Raw genomic sequence first — 24,290 nt, 5'->3', positions numbered from 1 at the left:
TCTTATACATTTATGATATTATTTAAATGTTGCATCCACCCCCGCATATTCAGTACATTCCCAAGTACTGACTTCCATACTCTTTTGTATTCTATATTTCATCGTGATATAGGTTCAGGTGCTCAGTCTCAGCAGCGACAATGATCTTCGAGTACCTTCTTCTACATCTCTGCAGTTGGTAAGTCCTCATGGTTCGAGGACCTGTATATCTCATTTTGTCTTTCTGATAGATGGTCACTTATTTTCAGTTCAGTACGAGTCAGTTGGGGATCTGTCCCAATGGATCCTCAGTCTTATGTAGTAGAGGCTTTGGCAGATTAGTGTGCCAGTATGTACAGGATCCCAGTATTTTGGTTGTACAGGATAGTATCATTTTGTATCTAAGCATGGTCATGACATGCTTATTCCTCTTTATCTTAGCATGATTTGTGTTATAGTGAGTTCTGAAAGTGATGACAGGCTTAAAGGCTTAGCTTGAGGCCACGTGTGACCTTAAGCACCGTGTGACGTCTCAGGATGTGTTCCTGGGGCATTACAGATGAGATCACAACTGTGACAAACCGAACCGAGTCCAACCATCCAATAAAAATAATTCACCCATACCAAACCATACCAGAACAAAAGTCATAAACCAGGTCATAACCAAGGATGTTAAAAAACATAACACAATTAATCCCAAGATAAAATATGATGGAATAGTGAGAAATTATTTTCGATGATGCCAGCCTCATAACTAATTCAAATTTCAAGGTCGACACCAATACTGATCCCGCCCATTTCAACCCATAGAAGTATCATAAAGCCTCTAAGCAATATCCAAAATAAAACCAATATGTCTTGAAATATACATAACATGAAATGGAGCCTTCCAAAAGGATGGAAGCTCATCGCTTTAGTCCAAATGTTGTCCCCAATTCAATCATTATGCAGGAGTAGTAGTATGGTCAGTTCCTGCATTAGTGGGTATATAACCTCTAGTAGACGAGGTTAGCAACTGACCACTAGTATGATAGCAGAGTAAGGTTAAAATAATTCCTTTTATAAAATCAAATAAAACCATCCAGATGCTCAAAACCACACACACACATATATATATATATATACATATAACTATTCCAATAAAAGGGACCGAGTTTAGCATGCCTTTAAAATCTTTACCTGGGCTATGTAACTTTGTCGTCCTAAACTACCCCTAGGCTATATGGTTTTAGCTCCCCTGTTGAAAGGTCCCCAGTGTGTATAGACATATGAACAGGGAAGAAACCCTTGGGATGACTAGTACATCCCTCAAATATACTGTGACATCATCGACACGGTCACCAAGACCAACCTCATATCGAAAAATACGAGTTTCCAGTTTTGGTCCATCCGGGACCTCCACCTTCCAGGGCTTAGCTATACCTCTCTCCATTATTACCCAATTAAAACTAATTTAGAATTAACCAAACCATTTTATATATATTAACCAAAGCCATTGATATTGGTATCGTCATACCAACCCTTACTTACAAGTATCATCCATAGCCAACCATTTATGGGTTTAAGGGGACTTTCAAGTGCCCTTCCATTGACCATATTAAATAACTTAGAGGACTTTCTTATTCTCCACAAGAATAACCATCTATTCCTTTACCATTACAAGCCATTTAAAACTTGCACAATTCCTTTACCAAGTTGTAAAACATGCAAAAGTTCTGTTAAAAGTTGTGAATGAAATGAACATATCTTTGTAAGCATTTTATCAAACACACTGGAGGCATAATATGACCAATCCAATTCCAATTTCTATTAAACCATTCCCATGCAATCCAATTATCCAAAACTACCAACAATGCATATAAAATCATAGTTAAAACTATGGGAAACCATCACCAACCATTTAATATCAAAAACCCCAATTCATATTTGAAAACCAAAATTATACAATCAATGAAATCATGGAAACATTAAAAAAAAACCATTCTTTTATATAAAATTAATAATAAGGGATGAGAAAATTCCTTAAAAAAATATGATAACAAAAAGAAATCACCAATACAAGCCCCAAATCAATCCTCTAGTTGAAACCCTAGCTTCCTTTGCCCAAAACCTCTTGAGAGAATTATGGAGTGTTTAGAAGAGTTTCTAAGTATTAATGAATGGAATAATAGGGTAAATATCCTTTCGAGTAGGTTAGAAGTTGTAGGACCCTATTAAGATAAGTAGGAAAATATCCAGAATACCCCCACTTAAGTTGCACAAAAATCCTATCACAGGGATACGTCTGACCCTTACGAATTATATCCTCCGATATGAATGGCACCCTCCACTCATACCCTAGACTCAACCTTTAGATCCAAAACTATGCAACATACGACTGATCAAACAAAGTCGTATACAAAGCATATGATTTGTACGCTTCATCCGTACCCCTGGCAGATTAAACCCAAGGAAGATTTAGACATTGTCCACCATACGAGTCCTATGTAAGACTCGTACCCTGGCTTATAGCTCATGGTGAGCCACTTGTACTCAGATCCAACCTAAGTAACCAATTCTAATATTATTTTAAGGAAAAGAAAGATCCATAACCACCAATACAACTCGTCCCCCTAATTCATATCCATACTAGTAAATAAAATTCATCCCACCAACAAACACTGGTTAGTATACGACATGACCATACCATCTGTACCTAATATACCACTCTTACCCATGAGTCGTATTGGATCTATAGATCAAAATTCTAATAAATTTTCTATGGTCTAAAAACCAAGGTGTTTCAGTCTCCCCCACTAGGAAAATTCATCTACGAATAACTGATAAGATAGGGGTAACCACATGCAAGAGTCATTTGCATTATCAAATATATTTCCAATCTTTAAAAAAGTTTGAAAACAAAGAGGCAAGGATAATAATATTTCATTTAATGAAATCCAAAAATAAAGAAGTTTTAAAGACACATACCTCCCGCACGAATCCCAAGAGTAGAAAACAAATGCTGATATTTGGACTTTATGTCCTTTTTCGCTTCCCATGTAGCTTATTCCACCTTATGGATTTGCAAAAGAACCCTAACCGAAGCCATATCCTTGGTCTGTAATTAATGAACCTACCTATCATAGATGTCAATCGGTACTTCTTCATGAGACAGAATAAGTGATACCCAATATTTCCAGAGGAACAACCAAAGAAGGATCACCAATGCACTTTCTCAACTTGGAAACATGAAAGACCGAATGAAATAAGCTTAAGCTAGAAGGCAACTCCATCTCATAATAAATATTACCAGTTCATCACAAAACCTCATAAGGACCCACATACCGGTGACTGAGCTTCCCCTTCTTACCAAAATGCACTACTCCCTTCACGGGACATACCTTGGGGCAAACCTTTTCCTAACATCAAATTCTAAGTCTTTACACTAAAATATGCATAGGACTTTTGGTGACTTTGGGCAGACTTAATCCTCTCCCGAATCCCCTTTACTTTCTCTATAGCCTAGTAAACTAAATTAGGACCAAACATATTCGCCTCAAAAAAGGCCATACCATTACTAGAATGATAGTTACTGTTATAAGAAAAATCCACCAAAGGTAGATGCTCAACCCAATTGCCAACATAATTAATCACACACGATCGAAGCATATCCTCCAGTGTCTGAATTATTCTTTTTGCGTGCCCATCCATCTGCAGATAGAAAGCAGTACTCAGACTAACCTTAGTCCCTAGCCCTTCTCTAAAAAGATCACCAGAAGTGAGATATAAACTATGTGCCAGGATGAAAAAAATAATTGAAGAAGGCACCCCATACAACTTTACAATATTTTGAAGATACAGCGTCGCATAATCCTACACTGAGAAGGTAGTCCGCACTGGTGTAACACCCTGATTTTTTGGAATCGAAATGCCATACAATGCTCATGATCCCAACTGAACACAAGCTAATCCTTTTATGATATTTGTACCTGAGCACTGCATAATATACTAAAATAAATACGGAAAACTGGTGGAAACTTTCCATAAGGTTCAAATATCTAAAAATACTCAATACTAAAAACTGAGTACTAATATATCTGTCTGAAAAGCCTCTAACTATTAGAACTATAGAGTTGATGGGATATGTCCCCAACTAACTCCGTCTATTGAAAATAAACTAAATCTAATGTCATATTAAAATAAGGATCCTCCTCAAATGGAGAGGACTCACTGCTACGTCTACTGCTACTGACTGAGTCTGGACTGCTAAGGGTGCTCTGGATCTCGCGCTTGAGAACCTATGGTATAAGACACCATAGCGCAAGGTAAAAGTATGTGTCAGTACTTTGAATGTACTGGTATACTAGATGAGGTAAGGCTAAATACAATGGCTTATACATGAACATACCTTAACTGAATAACACGCGAGTACTGAATAAGGACATATGAATGAATGCATAAACCAAAACTGGAATTGCAGTAACACTGAATACTAACTTTAAACACTGGTTTCTGAATGCTGACTTACTGATAACTGAGTCTACTAGTACTAATGTCTGAGTTTACAAATATAGAGAGATAGAATAACTGAGTCTATTAAGATCGATATTTAATATTGCTGATACTGATACTGCTTTATTATATTTGAGATAAAGACAATATAATGGGTGACCTCTGACTTTACTGGTAATGATGCTTGGTACTTGATAAACTGAATCTGACATCAAGCCTATATAATGGGTGACCTCTGAGTCTACTGATAATGAATTTAATTATCTGAATCTGAGATCAAGCCTATATAATGGGTGATCTCTAAGTATACTGGTAATGAATATGATTATCTGAATCTTAGATCTAGCCTATATAACGGGTGATCTCTGAGTCTACTGGTAATGAATATGATTTTCTAAATCTGAGATCAAGCCTATATAACCGGTGATCTCTGAGTCTACTGGTAATGAATATGATTTTCTAAATCTGAGATCAAGCCTATATAACGGGTGATCTCTGAGAGGTAGTCAATCTTAGTATAACAGGTGACTCCTCAGCTAAATTCTTTTACTAAGACCGAATCTAAAATTAAGACTACGGGAGGTAGGCATCTAACCGACATGCCCCTTATAGCTTCTTTAGGGTCCAACCTGTAACCCCAGTTAGAAGGGTATCAGTACCAGGCCACAGGTAAAGACACTTTTCTCTAAACTAGGATTCCATGCCTAATATAATTGGTGACACATGGTTAGAGCCAAGCCTAATATAATGGGTGACTCCATGGAAGTAGTCAAGCCTAATATAATGGGTGACTCATCCTGTGCTGGCTATGCATTTATAGAGTGCAGGGATTGTTATTAATGGTTCTGCCTAAATTAACGGGGAGGCTGTCATCCCTGCCCTAGCTCGATGTTGAATCCTACTCCTAACTGAATAGATACTGAACTGATGCCTAGACTATTCATGACTGAGCTAAATCTGTTACTGGTCATCTTGACTGATCTGACTGAGTTTACTTGATTCCATTTTCTAATAGAATACTTTTGAATCTTGTTATCAAACAGGATGATACTAAGTTTTGAATTGATTACTTGAATTCTACCAAGGTCTGAAACTGAATTCTTGATTACTACTAAGATCTGAGCTGACTACTGCACTGAAGTTGGAATGCTAATGATACTTAGATTATTGAGATTTATTATGTTCTGTAACTATTTGAGAGTAGTGAATTCTGTAACTTACTGAGTTCTAAGGATCATGGCTTAACTGAGATTATTGTGAAAACACTGGCTCTAAACAACAGCTAATTTTTCAGGTATAAATACCCCCAGGACTCGATAACATAAAAGTAAAACATAACTATTCTTGAATGATCATGACCATGGACTTTCATTCAGAACATAATCAATACAGTATCTTATCAATCACTTGAATGTCATACACATGTCAATATCTAGGGAATGCATACTAATATCTCATAGTTGTTCAATAAGGAATACATATGGGTAAGAATGCAGCAACTTATCATAATATATTCACTAAGGCATTTTAACAAATGTTTGGCATGCACTAGTTATCATATAATTGGAGATTTCATGATTAACATACTAAAGAGGGCACAATTCTCTTTACTTAATCATTCTATCAAACATATGGGGAGCATGCTTTGGTTATACCATATATTCTATATTTAATCAACATGAATACATTAATATCATACAACTTGAAGAGGGTTTATCATGAACGTCATACAATTCATCACATACAAGAATCAACTCTTCAATTTGGTAGTCTAAATCATGAATTAAAACTCAATAATAACATGAACTTCAATTTTAATCCACATGAATCATGAAAACTCATAAATATAAGATCTTTGAATTTAGAAAAGGATTCTTGAACTACTTGGATGGAAGGAACCCAAGAATCAACATATAACATACCTTAGAAGACTCTTTATTGAATGTTCTTGAAGAAATCCTTAGGCTTGTTCTTGATTTCTTGGCTAGGGTTATTGCCCCTTTCAAAGAAAATATAATGTTCTTGAGAGAAAAATAAGGAAAATAATGGAATAAGGGCTTATTGGGCATTTTATTTTGTGTTTAGGGCTGATAAGGGTCATGGGAAAAGTCTAAGATGCCCTTGAAATTAAATAACAAAATTTGAAAATCCTGATATTTCATGTTGATGTGCCATGCCATAATCGGAAAAGCTTATTGGAAATTAGACAATTGGGAAACTTCTTGATGGAACAACGCATAGGAAATTGCATTACCACCTTGGTTGCGAACTGGAAAGGTACCGCGACGTGGTGAAATCGAGTTGGTGCACTGGAAATTGACAACTCTAAAATTAAGCCTTGGAGATATGCGCCATAATTGCAGAGGCTCACTGGATTTTGATGATTTCCATTTTGGCTGGATCCGCGATGCGCTAATGTACCAGGTGGTACACTATTGTACTAGGTGGTACACTATTTTACTAAAATGGCTCTAACTCTTTACCCGAGTGTTGGATTTGGGTGAATTTGGTATCGATGGAAAGCTTATTTAATTTTCCACATGATAAAAAGTCAAAATCTTATAAACTTCTTATGGAATAAAATATATTCATCATCGAAGAAAGATCTTTGATTTTCTAGAGATGAATTTGAACTAGGAGAAGGGTGGGGTATTATAATATCTCCACCTTAGAAACATTCATCCTCAAATAAAACTGATTAAGCTGAGAATGCTAGCAGGCTGAACTTACTTACTGGACATGAGCATGAGAAACATGACTATATGAATGGAACTACTGATATAATGAGATTTCATACTAAACATATATATCTGATGCATGGATAACATGACTGAAGCTCCTCATAAGCTGAATTCTCATAATGGACATGCATATATGATGCATGGATTTGTGACTAAGTTTCTCTCATGAATACATGACTGTATACACTGAAGAACTGAACTTTTTCTACTGAACATGCATATATAATGCATGAATATATATCTGATTCTTGAATACATGACTAAGTATGCAATGATAACTAGTTCTAACTTCATAAAGAGAGTCTTAACATGCAAGTAAATAAGTCTAAGGAAATGAAAGCATTGGGATATTATGGGTTAACTCCCCCTTGGGACTCTATGTCCCTATAAGAACGCTTACTTCACCAAAATATTAAGGTGATGCATAAGGCACCTACGAACTGGATGATAACTAAACCTCGGAGAACTGAAACTAATACATGACTCATGAAATAAACTTATCTTGAAACTACTAGGGCTTTTCACCTTGGAATAGTTATCTTTCCTTAAGATTTCAGAAAGTATGACTAGATGGAAAGATGAGAAAACAAACTACACAGATCTGACTGTCTGACTCCTAAACTTACTTGTTGGCTTTATTAACTAACTCATGGTAAAACTTATACTTAACTGAAGTACTTTTTCTGCACTCTTTCAACTATACTCTTCTCTTTAGCTTCAAGTCATCACCATAAGTCTGAGAACACTTTACTAAACTCTGAACTGAACTACAATCAATCTACTCTAGAGTCTAGGGCATAAGAATGCACATGAATGATAAACTTATCCTAAAAGTCTGAACTTGAAAGTATAAAACTCACTACTAATACTATCTTTTGGAATACAACTCTTTATATTCTTTAGTTTCTGCCATCATCATAACATACCTACACCCCTTTTGGACACATGCTTGTCTTGCTAAAAACATCATCCACTTATGTTCCTTCATCAACTACTAGGATCACACCTCCTAACTCATATCCACACCTCCACACTTAGTTTTTGATCAATCAACTTAAATTCTTACATGCACTATTCAAGCCTACTAATTTGCCTCTTATATAATTATCCCTATGAATACATAATCTACTCGATATGGTTAATGCTATTCCAATTCTACTACTGCTAAACTCTTAGGTTCATGCTTCTAACTCTAGGTCATATGCTATCATAGGATTCTGAGACAGGATTTAATGGAATACTGCTGAGCCTGCTAGAGATCCTATAACTGTCTGCAGGGACGGTCTTTAGAAAGCCTTATTTCTAGGACTGTAAGCTTCACTGTTTTTATTACCTTGATGGTAAGATGGAGTTGACATGAGTAGAGTATGCTAAGAATCTACATAACTTTCTTAGAGGACCTTTCTAAAGCATGATTTGAGACATGAAAGAAGGGAAACTTTTCCTAAAACATCTTATAGCCTCCTGTAAATAAATGTGGTGCACAACACAGCGATACATAAGACTCTACTAAATTGGCTTTTCAGACTTCCTAGGACACTATTGAACCTTAGGCTCTGATACTAAGTTTGTAACACCTTAATTTTCTTGAACCACAATACCACACGGTGCTCATGATCCCAAAGGACCACAAGCTAATCCTTTTCTAATATCTGTACCTGAGCACCGAATAATATACTAAAATAAATGCAAAAATCTAGAGAAAACTTGCCATAAGGTTCAAATATCTAAAAATACTCAATACTAAAAATTGAGTACTAACACATATATCTGAAAAGCCTCTAACTGTTTGAACTGTGGAGTTGATGAGGCATGTCCCAAACTAACTCCATCTACAAAAAATAAACTGAGTCTAATGCCATAATAAAATAAGGATCATCCTCAAATGAAGAGGACTCACTACTATGTCTGCTGCTACTGACTGAGTTTGGACTGCTAAGGGTGCTCTGGATCTCGCACTTCAGAACCTATGGTATAATACACCATAGCGTAAGAGAAAAGTATACATCAGTACATTGAATATACTAGTATACTAGATGAGATAAGGCTAAATGCAAGGGCTTAGGAATGAATATAGCTTAACTGAATAACATGAGAGTACTGAATGAGGACATATGCATGAATGCACAAACCAAAAATAGAATCATAGAAACACTAAATACAAACTCTAAACACTAGTTTTTGAATACTGACTTACTGATGACTGAGTCTACTAGTACTGATGTCTGAGTTTACTAATACTGAGATACAAAATAACTGAGTCTATTGAGATTGATATCTAATCTTGCTAATACTGATACTGATTTATTATATCTGAGATCAAGCCTATATAATAGGCGACTTCAGAGTTTACTAGTAATGATGCATGATACTTGATAAACTGAATCTAAGATCAAGCCTATATAATGGGTGACCTCTGAGTCTACTGATAATGAATATGATTGTCTGAATCTGAGATCAGGACTATATAATGGGTGATCTCTGAGTCTGCTGGTAATGAATATGATTGTCTGAATCTGAGATCAATCCTATATAACGGGTGATCTCTGAGTCTACTTGTAAGGAATATATTTGTCTGAATCTGAGATCAAGCCTATATAATAGGTGATCTCTGAGAAGTATTCAAGATTAGTATAATGGGTGACTCCTAAGCAGAATTTTTTTATTGAGAATGAATCTGAAACTGATATTGTAGGAGGTAGGCATCTAATCGACATAACCCTTCTAGGTTCTTTGGGGTCCAACCTATAACCCCATTTGGAAGGGTGTCAGTATCGTGCCATGAGTAAAGACACTTCTCTCTGAACCCAGGATGCCATGCCTAATTTAACAGGTGACACCTAGTTAGAGCCAAGCCTAATATAATAGGAGACTCCAGGGAGGTAGTCAAGCCTAATATGATGGGTGACTCCTTATTTTATGTTGGCTATGCAGTTCGAGAGTGTAGGGATTGTTATTAATGACTCTACCTAAGATAACGGGAATCCATTATTCCTGTCCTTGATCGGTGCTGAATCTTACTCCCAACTGAATAGAAACTGAACTGATTCCTAGACTGTTCTAGACTGAGCTGAATCTATTATGGGTCATCATGCTTGACTGATCTGACTGAGTTTACTTTATTCTGTTATGTGATGGAATATTTCTAAATCTCATTATCTAACTGGATGATAATAAGTTCTGAATTGATTACTTGAATTCTACTGAGGTCTGAAACTAAATTCTTGAATACTACTAAGATCTGAGCTTAGTACTGAACTACATTTGTAATGCTAATGATACCTAGATTACTGAGATTTCTTAAGTTCTATAACTATCTGAGAGTACTGAATTCTATAACTGACTGAGTTCTAAGGATCATGTCTTGACTAAGATTATCGTAAAAACGAACCCTGGATCTAGACAGCAGCCAATTTATTGGGTATAAATACCCCCAGGACTCGCTAAAATAAAAGTAAAACATAACCATTCTTGTATGATCATGACCATGGACTTTTATTCACAACACAATCAATAAGATATCTCATCAATCACTTGAATTTCATACACATGTCAATATATAGGGAATGCATACTAATATCTCATAGTTGTTCAATAAGGAATACACATGGATAAGAATGCATGCAACATGTCATAATACATCCACTAAGGCATTTCAACAAATGCTTGGCATGCACTAGTTATCACATAATTCTGGATTTCATGCTGAACATACTAAAGAGGGAACTATTCTCTTTACTTAAGCATTCTATCAAACATATTGGGAGCATGCTTTGGTTATACCATAGATTCTATACTTAATCATCATGAATACATCAATATCATGCAACTTAAAGAAGGTTTATCATGAACATCATACAATTCATCACATACTCGAATCAACTCTTGACATTAGTAGTCTAAATCCTGAATTAAAACTTAATAATAACATGAACTTCAATTTTAATTCACATGAATTATGAAAACTCATAATATAAGATCTTTGAATTTAGAAAAGGATTCTTGAACTTCTTGGGTAGAAGGAGCCCAATAATTAACGTCTAACATACCTTAGAAGACTCTTTCTTGAAGGTTCTTGAAGAAATCCTTAGGCTTATTCTTGATTTATTGGCTAGGGTTCTTGCCCCTTTGAGAGAAAATATAATGTCCTTGAGAGAAAAGTGAGGAAAATAATAAAATAAGGGCTTATTGGGGATTTTATTTCGTGTTTAGAGATGATAGGGATTATGGGAAAAGTCTAAGATGCCCTTGGGATTAAATAACGAAATCTAAAAATCCCAATTTTTCATGATGGCGCGACGCACCATAATCACGCTAGCTTACTGGAAATTGGATAATTAGGAAACTCTTTCATGGCACACGCGGTGGAAATCGCGTTGCCACCTTGGTTGCAAACTGGAAAGGCACCGGGATGCGGTGGAATCATGTTGGTGTACTGGAAATTGACAACTCTAAAATTAAGCCTTGGCACGACATGCCATAATTGCAGAGGCTCAATGGATTTTGACGATTACCATTTTGGCTGGCCCCATGACACGCTAATGTATTAGGTGGAACACTGTTTTACTAAAATGGCTCTAACTCTTTACCCGATGTCAGATTTGGGTAAATTTGGTACTGATGGAAGGCTTATTTAATTTTCCACATGATAAAAAGTCCAAATCTTTAAAATTTCACATGAAATAAAATATATTCATCTTTAAAGCAACATCTTTGATGTCCTAAAGATGAATTTGAACTAGGAGAAGGGTGGGGTTTTATAATATCTTCCCCTTAGGAACATTCGTTCTCGAATAAGATTGATTAAGCTGAAAATGATAGCAGGCTGAACTTATTTACTGGACTTTAGCATGAGAAACATGACTAAATAACTGGAACTACTGATAAAATGAGATTTCATACTGAATATGCATATCTGATGCATGGAATACACAACTGAAGCTACTCATAAGCTGAACTCTCATAATGGACATGCATATATGATTCATGGATTTGTTACTGAGTTTCTCTCGTGAATGCATAACTATATACACTGAAGAACTGAACTCTTTCTACTGAACATACATATCTAATGCTTGAATATATATCTGCATCTTGAATGCATGACTTAGTATGCAATGATAACTGGTGCTAACTTCGTAAAGAGAGTCTTAACATGAAACTAAATAAGTCTAAGGACATAAAAGCATAAGGATATTATGGGTTATCTCCCCCTTGGGATTGTATGTCTCTCTATGAAGGCTTGCTTCACCAAAATATCGAGGCGATGCATAAGGCACCTACAAATTAGATCATAATTGAACCTTAGAGAGCTGAAAATAATGCATGAATCATGAACTAAACTTCTCTCGAAATTACTAGGGATTTCTACCTTGGGAATAGTTATCTTTCCGTTAGATTTCAGATAGTATGACTAGATGGAAAGATGAGAAAAGAAACTACACAGATCTGACTGTCTGACTACTAAACTAACTTGTTGGCTTTACTGACTAACTCATCCTTAAACTTATACATAACTGAAGTACTTCTTTTTTACTCTTTCAACTGTACTCTCCTTTTTAGCTTCAATTTATCACCATAAGTCTGAGAACACTTTACTAAACTCTGAACTGAACTACAATCAATCTACTCTAGAGTCTAGGGCATAATAATGCACATGAATGATAAACTTATCGGGAAAGTCTGCACCTGAAAGTATAAAACTCACTACTAATACTAATATCTTCTAGAATAAAACTCTTTAAATTCTTTAGTTTTTGCCATCATCATCACATACCTATACCCCTTTTCGACACATATTTGTCTTGCTAAACATATCATCTACTTCTGTTCCTTCATCAACTACTAGGATCATACCTCCTAACTCACATCCAGACCTTCACACTTAGTTTTCGATCAATCACCTTAAATTCTTGCATGCACTGGTCAAGCCTACTAATTTACCTCCGATACAACTATCCCCATGAATACATAATTTGCTCGATTTGGTTAACGCTATTCCAACTCTACTACTTCTAAACTCCTGGGTTCATGCTTCTAAATCTAGGTCATATGCTATTATAGGATTCTGAGAAAGGATCTAATGGAATACTGCTGAGCCTGTAGGCGATCCCATAACTATCTGCAGGGACGGTCTGAGAAAGACCTATCTCTAGGACTTTAAGCTTCACTATTTCTATTAACTTGAAGGTAAGGTGGAGTTTACATGAGTGGAGCATGGTGAGAATATACATAACTTTCTTAGACGAACTTTCTATAGCACGATCTGAGACATGAAAGATGGGGAACTTTTCCTAAAACATCTTATAGCCTCCTATACATAATGTCGCGCACAACAAACCGATACACAAGACACTACTAGAAGTGGGTTTTTAAAATTTCCTAGGACACTATTGAACCTTAGACTCTGATACCATGTTCGTAACGTCTCAATTTTCTGGAATCGGAATACTACACAGTGCTCATGATCCTGAAGGACCACAAGCTAACTCTTTTCTGATATTTGTACCTGAGCACTGTATAATATACTTCAATAAATGTGGAAAACTGGCAAAAACTTGACATAAGGTTCAAATATCTAAAAATATGCAATACTAAAAACTGAGTACTAACACATCTGTCCGAAAAGCCTCTAACTGTCTGAACTGTGGAGTTGATGGGACATATCTTAAACTAACTCTGTCTACTACTAAAAATAAACTAAGTCTAATGCCATAATAAAATAAGGATCATCCTCAAATAAAGAGGATTCACTGATACGTCTACTGCTGCTGACTGAGTCTAGACTGCTAAGGGTGCTTTGGATCTCACACTTCGGAACCTATGGTATAAGAAACCATAGCGCAAGAGAAAAGTATGCATCAGTACTTTTAATATACTGGTATACTAGATGAGGTAAGGCTAAATGAAAGGGATTATGCATGAACATAGCTTAACTGAATAACATGAGATTACTAAATGAGGACATATGCATAAATACATAAACAAAAACTAGAATCGCAATAACACTAGATACAAACTCTAAACACTGGTTTTTGAATACTGACTTATTGATGACTGATCTACTAGTATTGATGTCTGAGTTTACTAATAGTGAGAGATAAAATAACTAAGTCTATTGAGATTGATGTCTAATATTGTTGATACTAATACTGATTTATTATATATGAGATCAAGAATATAAACGGGCAACCTCTGAGTTTACTGGTAATGATGGATAATACTTAATAAACTAAATATGAGATCAAGCCTATATTACGGGTGACCTCTGAGTCTACTGATAATGAATATGATTGTCTAAATCTAAGATCAAACCTATATAACGGGTGATCTTTGAGTCTACTGGTAATGAATATGATTTTTCAAATCTGAGATCAAGCCTATATAACGGGTGATCTCTGAGTCAGCTGGTAATAAATATGATTGTCTGAATCTGAGATCAAGACTATATAATGGGTGATCTCTAAGAGGTATTCAAGGCTAGTATAATGGGCAACTCCTCATCTGAATTCTTTTACTGAGATTGAATCTTAAACTGAGACTATGGGAGGTAGGCATCTGATTAAATGCCCTTTCTAGCTTCTTTGGGGTCCAACCTGTAACCCCAATTGGAAGGGTATCAGTACCGTTCCATGAGTAAAGACACTTCTCTCTAAATCCAAGATGCCATGCATAATATAACAGGTGACACATAGTTGGAGCCAAGCCTAATATAACGGGTGACTCCGGGGAGGTAATCAAGCCTAATATGATGGGTGACTCCTTATCTTGCACTGGCTACGCAGTTCTAGAGTGAAGGGATTGTTATTAATGACTCTACCTATAATAAACAGGAAGCCATCATCCCTGCCCTCACTTGGTGCTTAATCCTACTGCCAACTGAATAGACACTTAACTGATTCCTAGACTATTCTAGACTAAGCTGAATCTATTACTGGTCATCTTGCTTGACTGTTCTTACTGAGTTTACTTGATTCTATTATCTGACGGAATACTTCTGAATCTCATTATCTAACTGGATGATACTATGTTCTGAATTGATTACTTAAATTCTACTAAGGTATGAAACTGAATTCTTGAATACTACTAAGATTTGAGTTGAGTACTGAACTAACGTTGGACTGCTAACGATACTTAGACTACTGAGATTTCTTAAGTTTGATAACTGTATGAGAGTACTAAATCTATAACTGACTGAGTTCTAATGATCATGGCTTGACTGAGATTATCATAAAAACTGACACTGGCTCTAGACAATAGCTAATTTGTCAGGTATAAATACCCCAGGTCTCAATAACATAAAAGTAAAACATAACCATTCTTGAATAATAATGACCATGGAATTTTATTCAAAACACAATCAATACGATATCTTGTCAATCACTTGAATGCCATACACATGTAAATGTAGAGGGAATGTATACTAATATCTCATAGTTGTTCAATAAGGAATGTACATGGATAAGAATGCATGCAACTTTTCATAATACATTCACTAAGGCATTTCAACAAATGCTTGGCATGCACTAGTTATCACATAATTGGGGATTTCATGCTTAACATACTAAAGAGGGCACTATTCTCTTTACTTAAGCATTCTATCAAACATATTGTGAGCATGCTTTGGTTATACCACAGATTCTATACTTAATCATCATGAATACATCAATATCATGCAACTTGAAGAGGGTTTATCATGAACGTCATACAATTTATCAAATACTAGAATCAACTCTTGACATTGGTAGTCTGAATCCTGAATTAAAACTCAATAATAACATAAAATTCAACTTCAATTCACATGAATCATGAAAACTCATAAATATAAGATCTTTGAATTTTGAAAAGGATTCTTGAACTTCTTGGGTAGAAGGAGCCCAAGAATCAACATCTAATATACCTTAGAAGACGCTTTCTTCAAGGTTCTTGAAGAAATCCTTAGGCTTGTTCTTGATTTCATGGCTAGGGTTCTTGGCCCTTTAAGAGAAAATATAATGTTCTTGAGAGAAAAGTGAGGAAAATAATGGAATAAGGGCTTATTGGGCATTTTATTTCATGTTTAGGACTGATAGGGGTCATGGGAAAAGTCTAAGATGCCCTTGGGATTAAATAACGAAATCTGAAAATCCTAATTTTTCATGCTAGCGCGACGCGCCATAATTGCCCCAGCTTATTGGAAATTGGACGATTGGGAAACTGCTTGATGGTGCGACACAGTGAAAATCGCGTTGCCACCTTGGTTGCGAACTGGAAAGGCACCGCGACGTGGTGGAATCACATTGGTGCACTAAAAATTGACAACTCTAAAATTAAGCCTTGGCGTGATGCGCCATAATTGCAGAGGCTCATTGGATTTTGACAATTGCCATTTTGGCTGGCTCCACGTCGCGCTAATGTACCAGGTGGTACACTGTCTTACTAAATTGGCTCTAGCTATTTGCCCGAGTGTTGGATATGGGCGAATTTGGTATCGATGAAAAGATTATTTGATTTTCCACGTGATTAAAAGTCAAAATATTAAAAATTTCACATAGAATAAAATATATTTGTCTTTGAAGCAAGATCTTTGATGTTCTAGAGACGAATTTCAACTAGGAGAAGGGTGGGGTATTACAACAGGCAAAGAGTGCGCAGACTTAGTCATCCTATCCATGATGACCCAAATCGAATCATATTGATTCTGAGACAAATGAATACCGGTAACGAAGTTCATATTGATCACCTCGCACTTCCATTTGGGAAAATAAATTTCTTGATACAACCCTCCTGGTCTCATATGCTCAACCTATCCTATTGACACACCATGCACTTGGCCATAAAATCAACAATATCATTTTTCATACCATTCCACTAATAGATCTCCTTGAGATCATGATACATCTTAGTTGAGCTGGGATGAACAAAATAACATGACTCATACAGCTCAGCCAAAATCCTTTGTCACATCTTGTCGACATCAGGACACATAACCTTCCTTGTTATCGTAAAGTACCATCACCACCGTTCTCAAACACAACTACCTTTTACCCACTAACATCAATCTTGATTTTCATCAAGATAGGATATAGAACTTGCTTATCCTTAATAGCCACACCAAAAGATGATCGACCCACTTCTTGTACTACCACACCACCATTCTTGAAGTCTAAGAGGAAAACTCCAAGATTAGCCAAGCGGTAATATCCTTCACCAATTCCTATTTTCCTTCTTTCAATGAGCCAAACTACCCATGGATAAGCTACTAGGAGCATCAAAAACCACATTAGCCTTACCTGGGTGATAGGGAAGACTCATATCTTAGTCCTTGAGAAGCTCAAGCTATCTCATCTGCCTAAGATTAAGATCTTTCTGAGTCAACACATACTGTAGACTCTTATGATCAGAAAAGATGTCCACGTGCACACCATGCAAATAATACCGTCATATTTTTAAAGAAAACACAACCACTAATAGCTCTAAATCATGAGTAGTATAATTCCTCTTATACACTTTGAATTGCCTAGAAGCATAGGTATTCACCTTCCTATACTGCATCAACACTCAACCAAGACCAACCCGAGATGCATCGCGATAAACCACAAATCAATCATTGCCTTTTGACAAAGTTAGAATTGGAGCCAAAGTTTACTTATCCTTCAACTTCTCAAAGTTTACTTATCCTTCAACTTCTCAAAACTCCCTTCACAAGCATCTGACCAAGAAAACTTGACCTTCTTCTGAGTTGACTTAGTTAAAGGAGCATCTATCGATGAAAAGCTTTCCACAAACCACCTATAATACCTGGATAAAGCCAAGAAGCTCCGAGTGTCAGATGAAGTCATGGGTTTAGGCCACTTCTTCACCATAGTAACCTTTTGCGGTTCCACCATGATCCTTTTACTAGAAATAATATGACCTAAGAAAGTTATAATATTCAACCAAAACTCACACTTGGAGAACTTGACACAAATTGTTGTTCCTTTAAGGTCTGCAACACCACATGAAGGTGATTATCATGATCCACCTCTCTCTTCAAATAAACCAAAATATCATCAATAAACACACTAATGAAAAGGTCAAAATACTTACAAAAAACCCTATTTATCAGATTCATAAACACCACCGGAGCATTAGTCAACCAAATAACATCACCATAAACTCAAAGCTCCCATACTGAGTACAAAAATACATATTAGGGATATCTACCTCCCTAATCTTTAGCTGATGCTACCTAGACCAAAGATCTATCTTAGAAAAGAACTTGGCACCTTGCAACTGGTCAAATAGATCATCTATCCTTGGAAGAGGATACTTGTTCTTAACCATCACCTTGTTCAGCTGCCTATAATCCATGCACATCCCAAAGGAACCATCCTTCTTATGCATAAACAACATTAGCGCACCCCAAGGAGATACACTAGGAAAAATAAATACCTTATCTAGAAGATCATTAAGTTTCTCCCTCAAATCAGCCAGAGTCATTCTATACGGAGGAACAAAAATTGGATGAGTGTCCAAAATCAAGTCAATACCAAACTCTATCTCCCTATCCAGAGGAACACCGGGAAGATCATCCGGTTAGACCTCTGGAAACTTATTAACCACTGGAACTGGCTGGAAAGAAGGATCTTTCATGTTAGAATCTTTAACCTGGACCAAGTAATAAAGACAGCCTTTAGAGATTAACCTTTAATCTCTTAGATTAAAAATAAATCTCCCCTTAGGGGCTAAAGAAACACCCTCCCATTCTATAATTGACTCATCGTGGAACCTAAAGATAACCCTACGGGCTTGACAATCCAAGGATATGTAATAAGAATACAAAAAATCCATACCTAGAATAACATCAAAATCCACCATATCAAACTCAAATAGATCCACCAAGGTTTGCTTGCCACCAAAAGATACCACACACAACCTATAGACTATCTTACCAATAACCAAGTCACCTACTGGGGTATAAATAGAAAAAGGATCCAAATAATTTTTGGATCAAAACAAAAAGATACAACTATGTAAGGAGTCATATAAAAGAGAGTAGACCCCAGATCAAGCAAATAATAAATGTTATGAAAGAAAAGTTGTAACGTACTAGTAACGACATTAGGTTGCCTTAAATTCCTGCGGAAAGCCAAAGCATACAACCTATTTCAACCAACACTAGAACCAGGAGCAGTAACAGAAGTAAATGACACTCCACCAAGTGTTAGAGTATGAGTTAAAGCCACAATAATCTTATTTTCACCCATAGCACACTTATTAACCGGATAATCCATGAGTCGATAGCCTATATAGCCATATTAAAGCATTTATTGCTTCCTTTATCATAATAACCTTGATGAAGATGACCATAAAATAGACAGGGAAGGCATGAAGAAACTGACTAGCCTCTATTTGACTGAATTGGGCACCCTGTGCTTGAGAATTTTCACCACCATAATGATGCCTATCTCCCGACTATTAAGGAGCACTAGTAGAAGAGTAGGGACTAGAACTCCCACTCTTATTTTTCTTTCATTTACCCCCATCTTGACCACCCTGAGATTGAGTACCTTCAAGGTCAGAAAACCTGCTCTTCTTCCTCTGCATATCCCCAAACTCCACCTATTTCCTTTTCTCATTCTCTGCCTGCTGCATATGAATAGTCAACCTAGAGATATCTATATCTTTAATCAGCAAGGCAGTCTTTCTCTCTAAAATCAAATCCCAATTCAATCTAGAATCAAACTTCCTTATTCTAGCTGCATGTCAGCCACTAAATTAGGATCAAATATTGATAATTGATGAAATTTCAAGGCATATTCCTTGACAAACTTTTTCTTTTGCTTAAGGTTCATAAACTCTTCCATATTTGTTTCCCTGAACTCTTGGGGAAAGAAACGATTCAGAAAAGCACCAGGGAATGAATCCCAAAAGGATGACTCCTCTACATCTCCGCTATTCCTATCTAACTCTTTATACCACTGATATGCAACCTCTTTGAGCTAATAAGCTACAAAGTTTACCCCCTTCACATTGGTAGCCTAGAATACTTGAAATATCTTCTCTATTTTAACTAAGTAGCTATGTGGATCCTCCTCCACCTTCACTCTAGAAAAAGTAGAAGGACCTATCATTATAAATTTTCCAACCTTTATGGAATCAGTAGACAAGCACCAGACATATCCCACTTAGCTTAAGGAACAACTAATTTTGTAATAGCATGGATAGACTGATAGAATTTTACACTAGTCACCTCACCTTGAGGCGAACTAATAGCAATTGGTGGAACTCCAAAACTATTAGGCATAGGATCATGAGATCAAATATGAACCCTAAAAGTAGGATGCAACCCTTTAGCATTACCCTCTGTTGGGATAGAAGAATTTTCTTATGTTCCAGATCTATGAGGCATGATCTGAAAAACAAACAGACAAGGTTTAAAGAAGATTCCATGATTAAGACTCTACTCTTGAAAATAGAATACCAAGAAAGTGAAACATTCCTAGATTCCATTTAGCCTCCCCTTTATGAGTATGTGTGCTACACACCCTAAAAGAGACTCTACTCAATATGGATTTATGGACTCCCAGTTGATCACAATCTAGTCTCTGATACCAACTTAACGTCACCCACCTTGGGGACTTATTGTAATAGGTATCCCAATTCTGACCAAGATCGGAGACCACCACCGTTACTTAATCCAACCTCCAGTCGCTACCCTAAGTTAGTTAAATTTTGAGCATGTAACAAGATAGTGTAACAACTCATATAAATACTCTGGGATAAGATCACAATCGTGATAATCCCAACTGAGTCCAACCATCCCATATAAATAATGCACCCATACCAAACTATACAAGCATAAAAAGCACAAAAGATACAAGGCATTATCAAAGGTTCTAGCTTCAAAATTAATAAGTGATGAAAGGACTTTTGGAGCATTTTGAAGCCTTGTTCAAGATAATCTAGGAGGAGAATCTTTACACTCAATAGGTGCCTCTCACTAAGGGCATGATGGTTTGGCCTCGAATGATGTCATCAAAATGTAACGCCCCAAATTTGGTACTCGGAATGCTACACGATGCTCATGACCCCGAAGAACCACAAGCTAACCCATGATTGATATTTGTACCTAAGCACTACATAATATACTGTATAAATGTGGAATAAAAGGCTAAAAGACCATAAGGTTCAAATATCTAAAAAAATATAACATCTAAAAAATATGGTATATCAATACCAAAATGAATGAAATAACTGTTTGAACATGCTATAGTCTGGAAGCCTCTAAACTGTCTAAAAACTGTGGAGTTGATGGGACATGTCCCCAACTAACTTTGAACTACTAAAATAATAAAGTAATCAAATAATAATTCTATCCTCAAATGATAAGGACTCACTACTAGTCTGGCTACTGAACGTCTAATCTACTAAGGATACTCTGGAGCTCATGCTTCAGAACCTATGGTATAAAATACTATAGCGTAAATGCGTCAGTACGATTGAATATACTGGTATGCAAGTGACGTAGGTAGAATACAAGGGTTCATATGCATAAAAAATACTAATTAACTGAGTAACATGAACGTGAGAATACATGCATGAATATGTGAACTATAATTGAGATCATGACATCACTAAATCTGAATACTGATAACATAAGTTTTTATATAACTGATATACTATTATCTGAATAACTGTGTCTAATAGTCCTATTTTTGAAGGAACTAGTTGAGTTCCATACTGAGCTATGTGACTATATCTGACAGTCCTGAATTCTGTAAAACTATCTGAGTTCTATTACTAAGATTGAGACTCATACTGTAACTGTGAGAAGTAGTCATTTAACCGACATACCCCTAATAAGCTATTATAGCTGAGTTGGGGTCTAATCTGTAACCCCAATTAGAAGGGTGTCAATACCAATACCACACAACTGGTAAGGATAAACTATGAGTAATCCCTCATCTAACAGGTACTCTAAGAAGAATGGTGGGATCCTTATTTAATTGGTTAAGCCACCTCATCTACCCTCAACTAGTAAGTTTGATGTCTCAACCTATGCTAGCTACGTAGTTTTAGAGTGCAAGGATTACTTCTAATAATCACACCCTCTTTTTGTAGGTGAGCTCCCATCCTTCGGCTCACGCGGTGTTAAGTCCTACTCCTATATAATTAGACACTGAATTAATTATACTAAACGAACTGGACAGATTTGACTGAGTTCCATTGACTGATGGAATATTACTGAGATCTGATAACTAACTGAGATTTTTGAGATTTCTGAGATTACTGAGTTTACTGAGTTTATCTGAGTCACATGACTGACTAATTTCTATGCATCATGTCTTGACTAAGAGTATCTAGAAAACATGACACTAGCTTTAGGCACACAGCTAAATTATCCGGTGCAAGAACCCCCAAGACTCGATATCATGAAACTAACAAGAAATGATACTTCTTGACACCTGACCATAGACAATAATTCACAGTACAATTATTGGGGATTTTTTCATGAAGTATTTGAATGCTATATGCTTACACATGAATAGGAATGCATGTAAAAAAATAATAATTTCATAAGACTAAGCTCATGAGAATTACATCAATCCATTACAAAGCATAACAATTATATGGGATTCATTAAGGGAGAAACATGGATTCATCAATTTTGATCACAAAAGAGTCATTAAGCATAATTCCTATTCTCTTAGGCATTTTATCAAACACCTTGCATGCATATCTTTAGGATTTGGCATGAATATTGAAATAATACATCATGGCAACATTTTACACTTCCAATTTAAGAACTTCAATCACATTCTAACATATATTCATGATAGTTATTAAAGAATTCAACTTGGAAATCAAACAACAACATAAACATGGATATAATTTAATTCATGCCATGGAATCCAAAGTTTATATTTCAAATAGGGTTTCTTGAGCTTCATATGTAAAAAAAAAAATCATAAATCAACACTTTCCATACCTGGGTGGATGATTTATTGAAAATTGGTGGAGGAAAACTTAAATTCTTAACTTGGAATTAAACACCTAGGGTTTCTTGTTCTTGGTCATTGATCTTTGAGAGAAACTCTGATTTGGTGTTATAGATGAATCATGAAGTTATGAGCTCTAGTATGGTTTAAAGGGATTAAAACGGGTGGAAAATACCCAAATACCCTCTTAAAAATTTCTTAAAATTGCTAATCAGAAGTGGCGATGGTTTGGGTGATGGTCCATCGCTGGCTCGATGGTCCGTCAGTCCCGACCGTCGCACTTGGCTAGAACTTGAAATTTTTGCCTCTTGTGCGACGATTTGGGTAATGGTCTATTGCTAACTCAATGTTCCATCGGTACTGGCCATTGAAATTGGACAGAACCTAAATTTCCTGCCTCATCTATGATGATTTAGGCGATAGTCCGTCGCTAGCTCGATGGTTCGTTGTTAGCATGGCAGTCCATTATTCTTGATCGTCATACTTGTCCAGAAGATGGCTTTGCTACCTTAGTTGCAATGGCTTGGGTGATGGTCTGTCACTAGCTCGACGGTCTATCGGCCTGACCATCGCTTCTGGGCAGTTCCAACAGTTTTCTATAAAATGTCCATAAATTTTTACTCTGATACTGGATTTGGATAAAATTGGTATATTTCAAATGATAATTCAATTTTCCGCATGATAAAAAGTTGAAATTGGAGAAATTTTATCTGATTTAAACATTAATCATTTAGAAAGTCAACATTAACTCTTCTGGAGACTAGATTTAACATAAAGAAAGTTTGGGGTATTATAATATCTCCTACTTGGTAACATTCTTCCTCAAATGTGACTGACTAGACTGGGAAAGCTGATGGGCTGGTCTTACTTAAGGGACGTGAACATTTGAACATGTCTATATGACTAGAACTTCTAATATACTGAAATTTCGAACTGAATATGCATGTCTGATGCATGGATATATGACGGATAGTCTTCATGAATGCATGACTAAAATTATTGAGAAGCTAAGTTTCTCATGATAAGAATGCATATTTAATGCATGAATACGTGACTGACATGATACATGAATATATGACAGGATATGCAACGTATTTGATACCAAGTTTATAACTAA

This window comes from Capsicum annuum, chromosome 9 (genome assembly GCF_002878395.1).
Source record: "Capsicum annuum cultivar UCD-10X-F1 chromosome 9, UCD10Xv1.1, whole genome shotgun sequence".
Taxonomy (NCBI): domain Eukaryota; kingdom Viridiplantae; phylum Streptophyta; class Magnoliopsida; order Solanales; family Solanaceae; genus Capsicum; species Capsicum annuum.
This window is presented reverse-complemented; position numbering follows the sequence as displayed.